Source organism: Puma concolor, chromosome E3 (assembly GCF_028749965.1).
Source record: "Puma concolor isolate L17-30 chromosome E3, mPumCon1.1.hap2, whole genome shotgun sequence".
NCBI lineage: Eukaryota > Metazoa > Chordata > Mammalia > Carnivora > Felidae > Puma > Puma concolor.
This window is the reverse complement of record NC_141682.1, coordinates 19,566,378-19,582,880: the sequence shown is the minus strand read 5'-3', so window position 1 is coordinate 19,582,880 and position 16,503 is coordinate 19,566,378. Positions and strand designations below refer to the sequence as shown.

The window sequence follows — 16,503 nt, the reverse complement described above, 5'->3', positions numbered from 1 at the left end:
TCCCTGTCGTGTTCCTGATCTCAGGGAAAAAGCTCTCAGTTTTTCCCCATTGAGGATGATGTTAGCTGTGGGCTTTTCATAAATGGCTTTTATGATGTTTAAGTATGTTCCTTCTATCCCGACTTTCTTAAGGGTTTTTATTAAGAAAGGGTGCTGGATTTGGTCAAAGGCCTTTTCTGCATCGATTGACAGGATCATATGGTTCTTATCTTTTCTTTTATTAATGTGATGTATCACGTTGATTGATTTGCGAATGTTGAACCAGCCCTGCATCCCAGGAAGGAATCCCACTTGATGTTGGTGAATCGTTCTTTTTCTATGCCGTTGAATTCGATTTGCTAGTATCTTATTGAGAATTTTTGCATCCATATTCATCAGGGATATTGGCCTGTAGTTCTCTTTTCTTACCGGGTCTCTGTCTGGTTTAGGAATCAAAGGAATACTGGCTTCATAGAATGAGTCTGGAAGTTTTCCTTCCCTTTCTACTTCTTGGAATAGCTTGAGAAGGATAGGTATTATCTCTGCTTTCAACGTCTGGTAGAACTCCCCTGGGAAGCCATCTGGTCCTGGACTCTTATTTGTTGGGAGATTTTTGATAACCGATTCAGTTTCTTCACTGGTTATGGGGTCTGTTCAAGCTTTCTATTTCCTCCTGATTGAGTGTTGGAAGAGTGTGGGTGCTTAGGAATTTGTCCATTTCTTGCAGGTGGTCCAGTTTGTTGGCATATAATTTTGCCTAGTATTCCCTGATAATTGTTTGTATCTCTGAGGGATTGGTTGTAATAATTCCATTTTCATTCATGATTTTATCTATTTGGGTCATCTCCCTTTTCTTTTTGAGAAGCCTGGCTAGAGGTTTGTCAACTTTGTTAATGTTTTTCAAAAAACCAACTCTTGGTTTCGTTGATCTGCTCTACTGTTTTTTTAGATTCTATATTGTTTATTTCTGCTCTGCTCTTTATTATTTCTCTTCTTCTGCTGGGTTGAGGCCGCCTTTGGTGTTCTGCTTCTATTTCCTTTAGGTGTGCTGTTGGATTTTGTATTTGGGATTTTTCTTCTTTCTTGAGATAGGCCTGGATTGCAATGTGTTTTCCTCTCAGGGCTGCCTTCGCTGCATCCCAAAGCGTTTGGATTGTTGTATTTTCATTTTCGTTTGTTTGCATATACTTTTTAATTTCTTTTCTAATTGCCTGGTTGACCCACTCATTCTTTAGTAGGGTGTTGTTTAACCTCCATGCTTTTGGAGGTTTTCCAGACTTTTTCCTGTGGTTGATTTCAAGCTTCATCGCATTGTGGTCTGAAAGTATGCATGGTATAATTTCAATTCTTGTATACTTATGAAGGGCTGTTTTGTGACCCAGTATATGATCTATCGTGGAGAATGTTCCATGTGCACTCGAGAAGAAAGTATATTCTGTTGCTTTGGGATGCAGAGTTCTAAATATATCTGTCCAGTCCATCTGATCCAATGTGTCATTCAGGGCCCTTGTTTCTTTATTGACCACGTGTCCCGATGATCTATCCATTTCTGTAAGTGGAGTGTTAAAGTCCCCTGCAGTTACCACATTCTTATCGATAAGGTTGCTTATGTTTATGAGTAATTGCTTTATATGTCTGGGGGCTCCGGTATTCGGCGCGTAGACGTTTATAATTGTTAGCTCTTCCTGGTGGATAGACCCTGTAATCATTATGTAATGCCCTTCTTCATCTCTTGTTACAGCCTTTAATTTAAAGTCGAGTTTGTCTGCTATAAGTATGGCTACTCCAGCTTTCTTTTGGCTTCCAGTAGCATGATAAATCGTTCTCCATCCCCTCACTCTCAATCTAAAGGTGTCCTCAGATCTAAAATGAGTCTCTTGTAGACAGCAAATAGATGGGTCTTGTTTTTTTATCCATTCGGATACCCTGTGTCTTTTGGTTGGCGAATTTAATCCATTTACAGTCAGTGTGATTATAGAAAGATACGGGTTTAGAGTCATTGGGATGTCTGTATGTTTTATGCTTGTAGTGCTGTCTCTGCTACTTTGTCTCACAGGATCCCCCTTAGGATCTCTTGTAGGGCTGGTTTAGTGGTGACAAATTCCTTCAGTTTTTGTTTGTTTGGGAAGACCTTTATCTCTCCTTCTATTCTAAATGACAGACTTGCTGGATAAAGGATTCTCGGCTGCGTATTTTTTTCTGTTCAGCACATTAAAGATCTCGTGCCAATCCTTTCTGGCCTGCCAAGTTTCAAAAGAGAGATCAGTCACGAGTCTTCTAGTTCTCCCTTTCTATGTGAGGGCACGTTTACCCCTTGCTGCTTTCAGACTTTTCTCCTTATCCTTGTATTTTGCCAGTTTCACTATGATACGTCGTGCAGAAGATCGATTCAAGTTACGTCTGAAGGGAGTTCTCTGCGCCTCTTGGATTTCAGTGCCTTTTTCCTTCCCCAGTTCAGGGAAGTTCTCAGCTATTATTTCTTCAAGTATCCCTTCGGCACCTTTCCCTCTCTCTTCCTCCTCTGGGATACCAATTATGCGTGTATTATTTCTTTTTAGTGTATCACTTAGTTCTCTAATTTTCCCCTCCTACTCCTGGATTTTTTTGTCTCTCTTTTTCTCAGCTTCCTCTTTTTCCATAACGTTATCTTCTAGTTCACCTATTCTCTCCTCTGCCTCTTCAATCCGAGCCGTCGTCGTTTCCATTTCGTTTTGCATTTCGTTTAAAGCGTTTCTCAGCTCCTCCTGACTGTTCCTTAGTCCCTTGATCTCTGTAGTAAGAGATTCTCTGCTGTCCTCTATACTGTTTTCAAGCCCAGCGATTAATTTTATGACTATTATTCTAAATTCCCTTTGTGTTATATTATTTAAATCCTTTTTGATGAGTTCATTAGCTGTTGTTATTTCCTGGAGATTCTTCTAAGGGGAATTCTTCCGTTTGGTCATTTTGGATAGTCCCTGGAGTGGTGCGGACCTGCAGGGCACTTCCCCTGTGCTGTGGTGTATAACTGGAGTTGGTGGGTGGAGCCGCAGTCAGACCCCATGTCTGCCCCCAGCCCACCGCTGGGGCTACAGTCGGACTGGTGTGTGCCTTCTCTTCCCCTCTCCTAGGGGCGGGATTCACTGTGGGGTGGCGTGGCCCGTCTGGGCTACTTGCACACTGCCAGGCTTGTGGTGCTGGGGATCTGGCCTATGAGCTGGGGTGGGTGGGCAAGGTGCACGGGGGCAGGAGGGGCAGGCTTAGCTCGCTTCTCCTTAGGTGATCCACTTCAGGAGGGGCCCTGTGGCAGCGGGAGGGAGTCAGACCCGCTGCTGCCGGAGGGGTGGCTCCGCAGAAGCACAGCGTTGGGTGATTGCGAGGAACAGGCAAGTTCCCTGGCAGGAACTGGTTCCCTTTGGGATTTTGGCTGGGGGATGGGCCACTGTTTTTTTAAATTAGAAACAATTTTCTTTTAACGTGTATTCATTTTTGAGAGACAGAGACAGCGCATGGGCGGGGAAGGGGCAGAGAGAGACAGGGAGACACGGGATCTGAAGCAGGCTCCAGGCTTCCAGCTGTCTTCACGGAGCCGGACGCGGGGCTCAAACTCACAAACTGCGAGATCATGACCTGAGCCCAAGTTGGACGCTCAACCGACGGAGCCACCCAGGCGGCCCTAAATTTTTTTTTACGTTTGTTCATTTTTGAAAGTGAGAGAGCACAGGCAGGGGTGGGGCGGAGAGAGAGGGGGACACAGAATCCGAAGCAGGCTCCAGGCTCCGAGCCGTCAGCACAGAGCCCAGCGCGGAGCTAAAACTCAGGAAACGCGAGATCACGAACCGCCGCCCCCTCCCACCGGTGCACGGCCTAGCCGGGGCCGGGACGCGGGGCTCCGCGCGTTCGGCGGAGCGGCCCGGGTTGGGGGGGGTGGGCGGAGGGGCTCGGGCGGCGGGGGCCAGGCCGCGCGCCGCGCCCAAGCCTGGCGATCGTCTGCCAGCCTGGCCCCACGCGCCCCCCGGCGGGCGGCGCCACTGGAAGTGACGCGGCGAGGGCGGGGCTCCGGCCCGGGAGCAGCAGCCGCCGCCGCCGCAGTCGCTGCTGCTGCCGCAGCCGTCGCTCAGCCGCCGCAGTCGCAGCCGCAGCCGGCGCAGCGGCCACCGCAGCAGCCGCCACCGCCGCAGCAGCAGGCGCAGCCGCCACAGGAGCAGCCGCAGCAGCCTCCGCCGCTGACGCCGCAGCCGCCGCCAACTCAGCTGGAAGCGATGTAGCCGCGCCAGGCCCGAGCCCCGCGGGCCGCCGCTGCCGTTGCCCTTCAAGCACATGAAGCCGCTCTCCAAGCAGACCGTGGGCAGGTGAGTGAGCCGTGCGGGGCCGGACGGGAGCGCGCGGGCCGGGGACCGGGGGTCGGGGTCGTGGCCCAGGCCGGGGCGGGTCCGCTGCCCCGCGGGGCCCCGTGCTCGTGCCCGGCCGCCCGCTCCACGCCGTGTCCGCTTCGGGCCAGGGACGAGGGCTGCGCCACGCCGCGGCCAGGCGGCCAGCTCGGGGCTGCCGCCCGAGCACCCGGGAACAGCGGGGCGGGCCATCCTCCCGGGACGCCCCCCGCGCGGGTCCCCGCCGCCCATTGTCCCGGCCCCGCTGAGAATCGTCCCTTGGGGTCTGGACCCAAGCTTTCCCCGGGCCTCCCCCCCTCTCCCGGGGCTTGGCCTTGGGCGGAAACTCGGCTAACTGGTGTGCCCGAGGCCGGGCGGGCGCGGTGCTCTGGGGGGCGGCATTCTCAGCCTTTCCGGGTCGCCCGGCCGCTGCCGACCGACCGTCCACCTCCAAGTGCCTGATGGCAGTAAATAAGGAAGGGGCGATCAGAGCCCATCGGAGCCGCTTCGGGAGACTCAGGACTCCCTTGGAGGGACTTTGGAGGGTGTGCCCTCTCCCAACCGTGGCCCCTATGGACCCGACTGCTCAAGTTCTTGACCTGTAGACATTTGGAAGCAGGAGGAAAGAATTGTGGAAAGGCCTTGGGCAAATGGAAAAACAAAAAGAGGGGGGGCTTTCCAAACAGCTTTTCTCACTTTGAATTGGGGAGCAAATTCTTCTCCAGGTTTCTCTGGTATGGCTTTAATGCTTGACAGAAACGGTGGATGATGAAATGACAGAAGAGACCGGAGTTTGTAGTGGTTTTGAGAGCCTCTGGAGGTTGATTATGGTGTGCTGTGTTATCTGGGGTAAATCTTTCAAGGTCTTTCAGGGCAGTGAGCTGTCCTGTCCCCGCTGACTGTTTCTTCCGAGAAGGGCTATGAAAGTGTGACTTTTTCATCGCTTTTTCTTCTTCTTTGTTTTCAACAGTTGAGTAAAAGGGGGCGTTTGGTTTGGCCAGAGCACGTGGGGACACTCCTTTTCTGTGTGTGTCTGAAAACACTTTTACCTCCCCTTGAGCTTTCTATATTTGCTTTTTACACTTTCGTTCCCCCCCTCCCCCAACGTTTTGCTTAGTTTTGTTCAATTTCGTTGTTCAACTCCAAGCCTCAGGGGGCCAGGCTATAGACCAGCTCAGGTCATGATCTCCTGGTTGTTGAGTTCGAGCCCTGCGTTGGGCTCTGCACATACAATGCTAAGCCTGCTTGGGATTCTCTCTCTCTGCATTCCCCCCACTCACGCACCCTCACTCTCAAAATAAATTAATAAACCTAACACCCCCCAAAAAAACAATTGCATTTGCAACAGCATCAAAACATAAAATACTAATTACATTGAACTAAAAACGAGATTCAAAACTTGTACACTAAAAGTATAAAACATTATTGAAAGAAATTAAACAAGATTTAAATAAACAGACTCATGGATTGGAAGACGATGTTGTTAAGATGGTAGCACTTCTCCAATTGATCTACAGCTTCAATGAAATCTTTATCAAAACCACAGCTGGCTTCTTAGCAGAAACTGACAGGCTGATGCTAAAATTCATATGGGAATTTATGGAACCCAAAATAGCCAAAGCAGATCTTTAAAGAGAAGGACAGAGTTGGAGAACTCACCCTTCCTGACTTAAAAACTTCTTAGAAAGCTACAGTGATCGAGATAGTGTGGTATTAGTGTAAGGAAAGACATGTTGATTAATGGGATAGAATTGAAAATCTAGAAATGTACCATCATATTTATAGCCAATTGATTTTCAACAAAGGCATCAAGACAACCCCATGGGAGAAAGGACAGTCTTTTCAACAGTGTGGGGACAACTGGATATTGCATGCAAAAGAATGAAGTTGAACTTCTGCCTCACACCATAGGTGAAAATTAACTCAAAATGGACCAAAGACCTAAATGTTAAGTGCTAAAACTATTAAATTTTTAGAAGAAAGCATAGATGTAAATCTCTGTGGCCTTGACACCAAAAACACAGCAGAAGGAAAAAAACAGGTAATTGACATTATCAAAATTTAAAAATTTTGTGCTTTGGGGTGCCTGGCTGGCTCAGTCAGTTAAGCATTTCTTGATTTCGGTTCAGGTCAGGATCCCACAGTTGGTGAGATCAAGCCCCACGTCAGGCTCTATGCTGACAGCATGGAGCCTGCTTGGGATTCTCTCCCTCTGTCTCTGCTCCTGCCCCCACTCATGCTCTCTCTCTCTCTCTCTCTCTCTCTCTCTCTCTCAAAATAAGTAAACATTAAAAAATGTTTGTGCTTTAAAGGACATAGTTGAAAAGTGAAAAGACAACCCATAGAATGGGAGATAATTTTTGCAAATCATATTTCTGACAAGAAACGTGTACTAATATAGATACAGAACTCTTACAACTCAAAAACGCAAAAACAAATCACTCAATTTAAGAATGGGCCAAAGGGATGCCTGGGTGGCTCAGTCAGTTAAACGTCCAACTTTGGCTCAGGTCGTGATTTCACGGTTTGTGGGCTCACGCCCCACATCTGTCTCTGTGCTAACAGCTCAAAGCCTGGACCCTGCTTTAGCTTCTGTGTCTCTCTCTATCTCTGCCCCTCCCTGTCTCTCTCTGTCTCTGTCTCTCTCTCTCTCTCTGACTCTCTCAAAAATAAATAAAACATTTTTTAAAAAATGGAAAAAGTGGGCAAAAAACTCAGTCTAAGAAGATACACCCATGGCCAATAAACATGTGAAAAGATGTCAACATTGTTAGTCATCAGGGAAATGCAAATCCAACCCTCAACAGGATACCACTTTACACTTACTAGAATGGCTAAAATAAAAAAGACAGATGATAACAAGCATTGGAGAGGATAGGAGAAATAGGAATGGGATACGCTGTTGGTAGAAATGTAAAAGGGTGCAGCCACTTTGGAAAACAGCCTGGAAGTTCCTCAAAAAGTTAAACATCCAGTAATTTCACTCACAGGTATATACCCCCAAAGAATGAAAAACAGGTGTTCAAACAAAAACTTGTACATGAATGTTTGTAGCAGCAGTATTCGTCATAGAAAAAAAGGAAAAAAGTGCAATGTCCAGCGAATGGATGAAGAAGTGTGGTGTACTCATACAGTGGCTTAACTGGGAGTAAAAGAAATGAGGTACCGATGTGTGCTCCAGCATGGATGAACTGTGAGGACATGCTAAGTGGAGGAAGCTCATCTCGAAAGACCCCCTAATGTATGTATCATTCCACGTATATGAAATGTCCAGAAGAGGTAAAGCCGTGGAAAGAGAAAATAGATTAGTGGTTGCCTAGGGCTGTGGGCAGAAGTGGGATGGAGGAGGGGCAAGAGGGGTTGGGGGAGGTTGGGATGAAATAAGGAGTACGCCTAAGAGGATATAGAGTTTCTTGTTGGAGTGATGCAAATATCCTAAAATAGATTGTGGTGATAGTTGCTCAACTCTGCAGATATACTAAGAACTAGGTACATTTTAAATTGGTCAATTATATGGTATGTGAATTCTAGTTTCCATAAAGCTGTTGTAAAAATAACAGTGGTGAATCACTGATACCAGTGAAAATTAGAGTTGGCTAAGTAATTGTTAGTGTGGTTGTTGCACCTATAATAATTGAGAAAACTGTGTTTGGGGAAAAAATAGATTCTTTGTGCAACGATTATCAACATTTTGACAATCCTACTTTGTCTCCTAGCACATATTTGAACACCTTTGATAATCTGGGACCATATAAATTCTTTTACATATTTAGAATACATATTTAGCATTCTTTTCAGCTGTCCACAGATGAGGAGGAAAAACGCACTCTTCTTGTGACTTTCTCCTTTACTCTCACACAACTACCACACTCACAACACTTCTGACACCAGATGTGTTGTGTGCCCCTCCCGCGCCCCGGTACCAAGCAATTCTCCATGATACCAGCTGGGTATCTTACAATTCAATTCAATTCTGACCCTAACAGGAGTAGCACAGAACCCATAGGTTAAGGGCCCGGTCCCACGAGACTGCCCCCCCACTTCAGATGCCATTTCCAAGTGGTAGGTCCTCAGCTTACCCACAATTTCTGTTGACTTGGTTGCTAGTCAGAGGTTCCCATGACCACCACCACCCCCGTTTTGAATTCAGTTACTTGCTAGAACAGCTCGTAGGACTGAGAGAAACACTGCTTTACATTGACAAAGATGATGTGTGATAGAGCATACAGAGGACTGTCCAGATGAAGAGATACATAGGGCAAATTCTGGGAGGGTTCACCAACCCTGTTCACCAACGTGGAAGTTCTCCAAACCCTGTACTATTGGATTTTTATGGAGACTTCGTCACGTTGGCATGGACAACTGTTGACTCGTTTTCATCCCTCTTTCCTCTGTGGAGAATGGTCGGAGGGGCAAGGCACAGAGAGAGGTGGTAGGGCTGAAAATCCCAAGCTTCTAATCACGGTCTGTCTAGTAACCAGCCCCCATCCAGGGGCCACCCATTAGCCCGTCCAGAGTTTTCTCATTAGAACAAAAGGCACTGCTATCACCCAGGAAATTCCGGGGAATTTAGGAACTGTGTCAGGAACTGGGATCAAATCTCAAATATTGGAACAAAAGAAGCTCTTGGTGCTCTGATCGGTTAGGAAATGACAAGGCTTTTGGGAGTTCTGTGCAGGAACTGGGGGCAGAGACCGATGAACATATTTTCTATCATTTCATAACAATACTTCTCATGGATTATTACTCACTGAAGATGGGAATTGTCTTGTTTACATGCTGAATTCTGTTATGACTCAGAAATGCTTTCAGATGCGAGTAACAAGAAACCCAACCACAGTGGTTTATACAAACACGAGGCTACCTGTTTCTTCATATGAGAAATCTGTGAGTAGGCAGCTGCTGACATTGGTTCAGATGCTCAACAATGTCAAGGCAGATGTTTCTGGCATTCTCTTGGCCTTTCTCAACATGAGCACTCAAGACAGGAAGAAGGAGGAAGAAGACCAGGCAGCACCAACATCAGAAAAACAAAAGCTTAAAAAAGAAAAAAAGAAAAAAGAAAAGACAAAAGGTTTCCTAGGAACCTCACCAACTTCCACTTACATCTGGGTCACATGGCCTCCTCTGGCTGGAAAGTGGATGATGAGAAGGCGAGGCAGGACATCAACTGACAATATCTGCTAGGATTCCAAAGTCTATGACAAATTTTGGTATATAGCAGGAGGTGTCTCCACAGTCCTTTATAAGTATCTGTTGAATGCATATGATAGAATGTTTATTCACAAATACTCAGTCCTCCTCCCTTGGGAGGTTAAGACATCCATGCTGTGTGGAACCTTGGCATCTGAACTTCCTTCAGCCAATGAAATGAACACAGAAGTGGCTTTAAGAGCCAGGTTCTCTTTCCTTTGCCCCTGTGATCATGGAAGCAGGTGTCAAAGTGGAGCCTCTATCCTCTCCAGTCCCTAAATGGATACGATGAGAAGAACACCCAGCTTACCCATGTGAGTTAAGGCACTGAGAATATTTAGTTGTTGATTGCAGCTTAACCTAACCCATCCTGACTGATACAATGTACGTACCCAGGCAAAGAAATCCACAACCGGTCCCCAAATTAAAATTTTACAAACTCTATTTCCTGATCACATTAATAGCAAGACTGTGCCTAAATGAAGATAGATGATAGCCATCTGGAAGTTAAACAAAATAAAAAATAGCTCCTCTGACAAAGTGGAAATCAATACTGAAAAGACAGACTAGACATTTAAGATGATGAGACCACTGTATGCAAATACATACGGGGATGGGACTAAAGTTATTCTTAGTAAAAATTCATCATCTAAAGCTGATACTGCTAACATAAATACGCTTAAACGTTGGAAGATTGAGAATAATTGGATGAAGAATTCAAACTAAGCTAGAAAATGAACAGCAAAATAAAAAGTGGTGGAAGAAATTAATAAAGATACGAGCCTACATTAATCACAAAGCAAAAAGTCTGTGGAATTGATTAATCAAACCAAGGACCAGAACTTTGGAAGGATAAATCAAGTAGACAAGTCTCTGGGAAATAGGATTCCCCTCAAAGCAGGTAGAAAGAGAGAGATACTCAATGTAAGGCATGAGAAACAGACAATATAAATCGGTACGCTGTTTCTGGTGGGCGGATTGACACAAGTGTGGAAACGTAAAATGTGCGTACCTTGAAAATTTGATGAATACGTAAGTGTTAGGTTGAACCGACTGAGGTTCTCAAATGTCGAAGTCTCATGGAGAAATACTACTTTCTTGTAAGAAGTTTGAAACCCCAGACTTGGCGAACAGGGGATACATGGAACTCCCCTCTCCAGAAGCCTTCGGAGAGGGATGTGTCTCAGTCATTGACCTTGGCCCCACGATTCTATGAATCGGTCCTGTATACAAAGGACATGGTCCTAGGTAGCCAACTTCCCCTCTTCTCCTTCTGGAAAATTGTCCTGGATTGTTCTGGGCTCTAACAGCCAAAACCATCCCCAGGCTCCCAGAGCATCCCCAGACTCAGGGGGTGTTCACAGTGATGCCTCCTCCACTCACCGAACTGTCTTTATCTGATGCCTCCAGGGAAGCTCCTTGAGTCCACTTGTCCCTTGTCATGCTGTGAAGCAGGGCCTTTTTGAACTCAGGTTCACATCCCCTCCTCCTCCAGCATGTTGCCCTAGGCTTAAATCAGCGCTTCTGGCTGGAAGGCTGGGGCTCATTCTGAGCTCTGGATCTCACTCTGCCTTTAGCATCGCCGTCTCCCACCGGAAGATTTCTTTTTGCCCAGAATCCTAGAATGCAAAGTGCAGATACGTCCAGGCTTCTGGCCGAGAGTAGACTGTGGCCATTGGGATTCGTGGCCAGAAATGAATGCCTGTTCATTCATTTATGCATGTTTACATTTATTGATGTACTCTAGTCACTCAAAAAAATATGTGTTTGCACACCTAATTAGTGCTGGACATTTTTCTAGGCACTGACGATTCAGCAGTGAAAACAACAGAGGAAAATCCTTGCCCTCCTAGAGCTAAGATCCCAGTAAGGTGGATCAGCAGTAAACCAAATAAGTAGGTGAACTAAAGTGTGTGTCAGTAGTAAAGTCTATGGAGAACAATAAGACAGAGATGGAGGCTAGGGAGTATGTAAGGGGTAGAGGCCCCATTGAATGATGACATTTGGATAAAGGTATGAGGGAGTGAACCCCGCAGGTTTCCGGGAGAGTTCTGTTCCAGTAGAGGGGATGGCAAGTGAAAAGCCCTAAAGAGGAAGCATGTGAAGAATATCTGAGGTAGGAGGTCAGTAGTGCTGGAGCTGAACAAGCAAAGGGTGAACGCTAAGAGGCGAGGTTAGAGGGAACAGTGGGGGTGGAGGCTGTGGTCAGAACCCTGGCTTGCTTCTAAGTGAGCTGGGAGCCCCTGGAGGGTCCTCAGATGGAGAGGGACATGAAAGACCTCTTGCTGCTGTGCTGGAAGCAGACTGGAGTGAAGCTGGGATAAACACGGGTCAGTCAAGAGGCTTCTGTAATGATCTGGTGACAGGGGAGGGCGGTGTGCACCCGGGGGATGGCACGGAGGTGACACCATAGGCAGTGAGAAGGGGGTGTGTGAAGAAAGGTAACTGGAGTGGCTCCAACACCAGCCTTTCACACGCAGAGCCTGCACCCCGTCTAGGAATCCCAACAGGGTGACATGGTCTCTGGTAACTCCTCTTCAGCCGCCTTCTTCCTCTCTGAGGACCTGCGTGTGATCATGTCCAAAAGCTTGTTCCCCAGAACTCTGTGATTCTCCCTCCAGAGGGCTCTGTTCCTCGCTGTTGGATGAAAAATGCCTAGGATGAGAACACCAAGCGAGCATGGGCTCATCTGAATTCTGCCTCAGCCCCCTTGCTCTCTTCAGTGACAGGAAGAAAACACCATGTAAGCTGCTCAGTGAAAACACAGTATTTCATTAGGGCTGAGAGAGTTAGACAAGTAAACAATTAAGTGTTCTATTATGATCAGTCTTTAGCCATTTAAGCGTCAGTTCAAGAAGGAATCATTATAAAGGTCTAATAGAAATGAAAATAGAGGCAGGGTAGTTTTGTGTTACATTTCAACCATGGCCTCAGCCTTGCAGATCTAAAGTCGGTTTGACCATGGCAGAGAAAGGCTCCCAGCCACAAGGGGACTTACACAGACAGGAAGGAGGTGGAAGACAGGCATGTCTACCAACTGGCTGGGGTGGAAGCAGGAACCTTTCAGCTCAGAAGGTTTCATCCTGCACAACAGGAGCTTTTTCATTTTATTTTTAATGTCTGAGAAGCAACATGAGAATTCTGCCTGGGAGGCAGGCAGGAGAGGCAGCTTACAGGAAGCTTCTGGATGTCTTGTGAGATGCTGGATTGTAGAATAAATATGTCTAATAAAATCCCCCTGGTGACCCAGCTTGGACGATTTGGAAATACCGTTAGACTGTTTCTTGAAGGAATTGCTTCACTGAAACTGGAAAAATACCTGCTCAGGACACCACAATCCCAGCAGAGGACTTTGGAATAAAGATACCGTTCATCACTGAGGTCTGAGTCTTTGCAGCCAAGACGCCGGCACATCCTTCTGGGGCTGTAGAGAGGCAAGCCCAGGTCACCTCTTCCTTGGATCCTCTCGATGTCTTGTTCCTCTCAAGGAGTTCCCGTCTCTTCTCCAGAATGTCCAGAATCCCAGGGGACTTCCAGAGTAGAGGGTGCTCCAGAGCCCAGGTGGCCCATTAGAGGAGTCCTGCACTGGGCAGAAATGGCCAGCCCCTAGTACTGCCATACTTCTCAGTCTTGGCCAAGGACCAACCCACAAAAAGTGTTACCTTGGTTCAAATCCAAGTACCTGGGAGGAGCTGCCAGATGGAGGCTGTCAGTGATTCATATTCTTGCCACGGCAGTTTGCTTCTTCTGAAGGGGAACTTGAGCGCTGTGTCTCTGGGTCTTCCACAAGCCCCCAAATCAAGCAGTAAATGTGAGAGAAGAGGCCAGGGAGGAAGAATTGCTTACCCTGGAGTAGGACCTTGGCCTGCCTCTAAAATGGGCCACACGGTTTAGATTTGGGACAAAAGCCTTTCGGTACAAAGTGTGATCTTGCCTACAGTATTCTTTCTCTTGAGAACCCACGGTGACATTTAGCAGATGAATGAGAAGCCAGAGGCCCTGGCTTCTGGCCAGACTCAGCGTGGCTACTCCGTTTGAGGTGAATCAAATTCATTTTTTTCCCCCCATCGGCAAACTTTTAGTTATAGGTTGGCTTCCCATGTGGCTTTCTCTACAGTAAAGATGCTGCTGGCCATTGGGCTTGAATGAACAATTGTATTTCTCATTGTAAATGAATGCTTTGAAATTACACCTTCCATACCAGCCTTTACTTCGGTAAGTCCACCTCAGAAACGGGTCCCGTGTCAGAGTCTGGACGGTATTTCAGCCCAATAAACTGAGAACCGTATTGTGAACAGAAAAAGCAAATGCCACCCTAGAAGGCTTTTGGGAACTTAGTAAGGCCACCTTCCTTAGAAATTCCCCTAACCCGTCAAGCTCTTCTTTGGACCTTCTGTATTACAAATGTTTGAGAAGGTTCTCTGGGTGGATGACAATCAACAGATCCTGTGAAGTGTAAAAGGCCCCATCGTTCGTCAACATCTGTGTTACCGCGAGGTCAGTGCAGAGAGTCCAGGGTACAGGTGGGTACACTGGGGGTAGAGAAAAAGAAAACTCTGGAAGGCGCACAGGTTAGCATGAAACTTATTTCTCTGCTGAGGTCCAAGACAGCTGTCATGTGTGGAAAGCCCCATCAGAAACATCGTGACCATGAAGTTTTCGCACACGTGCAATAACCGGAAGAGCTGTTGATGATGAAGATTAACCAAAACAGCATCCTCAAGGACAGCAAAAGCTATGATTCACCAGATATTTGGGACAACAGAGCAAGTTGCAAATAGATGTGTTTTATCTTGGAAAAGGGGAGATTTAAAGAATTTGATAGCATTTCTAAAAGTTATTTTTTTTCATTTCAACATTTTATTTATTTATTTATTTATTTATTTATTTATTTATTTATTTGAGAGACAGACCGTGAGTAGAGGATAGGCAGAGAGCGAGGGAGACACAGAATCCAAAGCAGGCTTCAGGCTCTGGGCTGTCAGCACAGAGCCTGATGTGGGGCTCAAACCCATCCACATTGAGATCATGACCTGAGCCGAAGTCAGACGCTCAGCTGACAGCCACCCATGTGTCCTGATAGCATTTTTTTTTTTAATGAGGAGCGTTCCTTTGAAAATCCTGTTTCTAGCTCCTCTTCTAATCTAGGGCTTGAGCAGCATCTGTCTTCTTTAAATGGGGCCTAGGGCTTCATTCACAGGGGGCCACCCAGCCAGCTGCCCTTGTTTATATCCCCAGTCTGGCTGGTTCCTTCTGCATTTATAACTCTCTGTTTCACAGAGAACAGAGCAGCAGGACAGAAGTGGGTGTCTTCCTGTGTCTTCCCCGGGTCCCCACGGCCTAGGATAGATCACAGGTACTGGCTTGTGGAGGGCCAACCTGGAGCCTCAGGGCAACAGGGTCCTTCCACCCTTAGGGGGAGCAGAGCAGTGCTTGCAGTGCCATGACCCAAGCCAGGGGCCACGCAAGGCCACAGGAGGTGGCACCTTCCTGAGGAGTAGAGTGACCCCACCAGCTTTGCAGAACGTTCCATCATCTTGCTAGGCATGAAGAGGCTGGCCACTGGTACGTGTGGCTCTGAGGCGGGGGAATGGATGAAGGTGCACGTGGGGTCGGCGTGTGGAGGCCCTTTGCCTGGGTGGTCTCGGGCGAGTGGTGTGCGTGCCGAGGGAGAGGGGCTTTGTATCTGCTGGCATCAGAGCAAGTACGTACATCATGTCTGTGTGACTGTGACAGAGGAGGAGCCTATGTCTTGAACAGAGGGCATGAAATGTGTGTACAGCATGTGAATAAATGTGCTTAATGGTTATCATCACACAGCTCTTTTCTCAGCATATTGTTTGTTTAGTTGATAGCAGTTCTCCCTCCTCCAGGATAATTCATTCGGGTTTAACATGGAGAACAGAACTCAACCGTCCATCCTCACTTCACAGGGTGTTTGAGACTGATCTCCTGGTCCTGGTTTGCCTGTCTGGTTAGTTGGTTAGCTAGCTGGCTGAGCGGTCACACTTTTAAGTATCCCGAGTGGGTTTCCTGTCTTTTCTGAGCCACATCTTTGGCTTGTTGTGTGACGTCACCAAATCCCCGTGCTCTGTGTCAGCTCATTGCTGCAGAATTCTTTCTTCCCTTGTTTCTTTTTTTCAACTTTAATGAGTTTAAGTTATTTCAGAACGTATTAAGATTATTCTCTCCCTTGTGTTGGATATTTGAGGGGATGCGAGTAAACCGAACATTTATCAGTCCTCTCTTCTCTTAATTGAACAGGGGCTGACTGCTGCGAGGCTTGGTATTCTGCCCAAAGATGTCCCTGAACATCCACAGCTGGGCTTCTGTCAGCTCTGGAAACAACAAGGACAGGCCAGGGCGAAGGTGCTTCGGCATTTAGAGCTGGAGCCTCTCGGCGCGTGAACAAAGCCTGTTTGAGGCACCCCGTTTGAAGCCCTACTGAATCCATGATGGCCGAGTCCTACCTTAATTGGCAACCATCTGCCTCCTACGGCAGTTCACAGGGAGCTCATGCCAGCATTTAGGCAGCTCCCTGTTTTGCAAATGATTTGTGATTCATAATGAACAAAAGATTGCTCTTCAGGTGACCTGTCAGGGTAAGCCTGATTCGGGGATGGGGTCCACAGGAACCTGTCCTCCGTGTTCTGAGGGGTAGTAGAGATCGGAGGGGCCACAGTAGTGCAGGGGTGGTACCGCTCAGGCTTGCTGCTAGCTTATTATAATGCCTTTGAGTGGATTTGCAAGATGTGCCCCCTCTGGGTAGACACAACCCCATGGCCACACAGCTTGGCAGTGGGAGGGCTCCTTCTTGGAGGAAAATGTGTCTCTTTCCCCTGGCACATTCAGCCCTGAACCAGGGAATGTGCTTTGGTAAGGAAAGCGTAGACTGTACTTAAGGCCCCACTTGACCCCTGGTGCTTTAGGGGTAGCTTTAGCGCAGAGCCAGGTGCTTTAGGGCAGAGCCCTGAAGCAGATG

The 16,503-nt window shown here is 47.3% G+C and overlaps 1 protein-coding gene across 13 annotated transcripts in view; it reads left to right on the top strand.

Annotated features, from left to right (window-relative positions):
* LOC147573023 (uncharacterized) overlaps window positions 1-16,503 on the top strand; it is a 115,015-nt gene that overhangs the window by 45,670 nt on the left and 52,842 nt on the right. Inside the window, exon 1 of one of the 13 annotated variants that reach the window (XR_015245568.1) lies at window positions 4,296-4,310. The exons of the other annotated variants lie outside the window; for them this stretch is intronic. The gene's annotated coding sequence lies outside the window, so the exon portion shown is untranslated. Of the gene's footprint in view, window positions 1-4,295; window positions 4,311-16,503 lie in introns of those variants that run through there. 13 annotated transcript variants of the gene reach the window in all.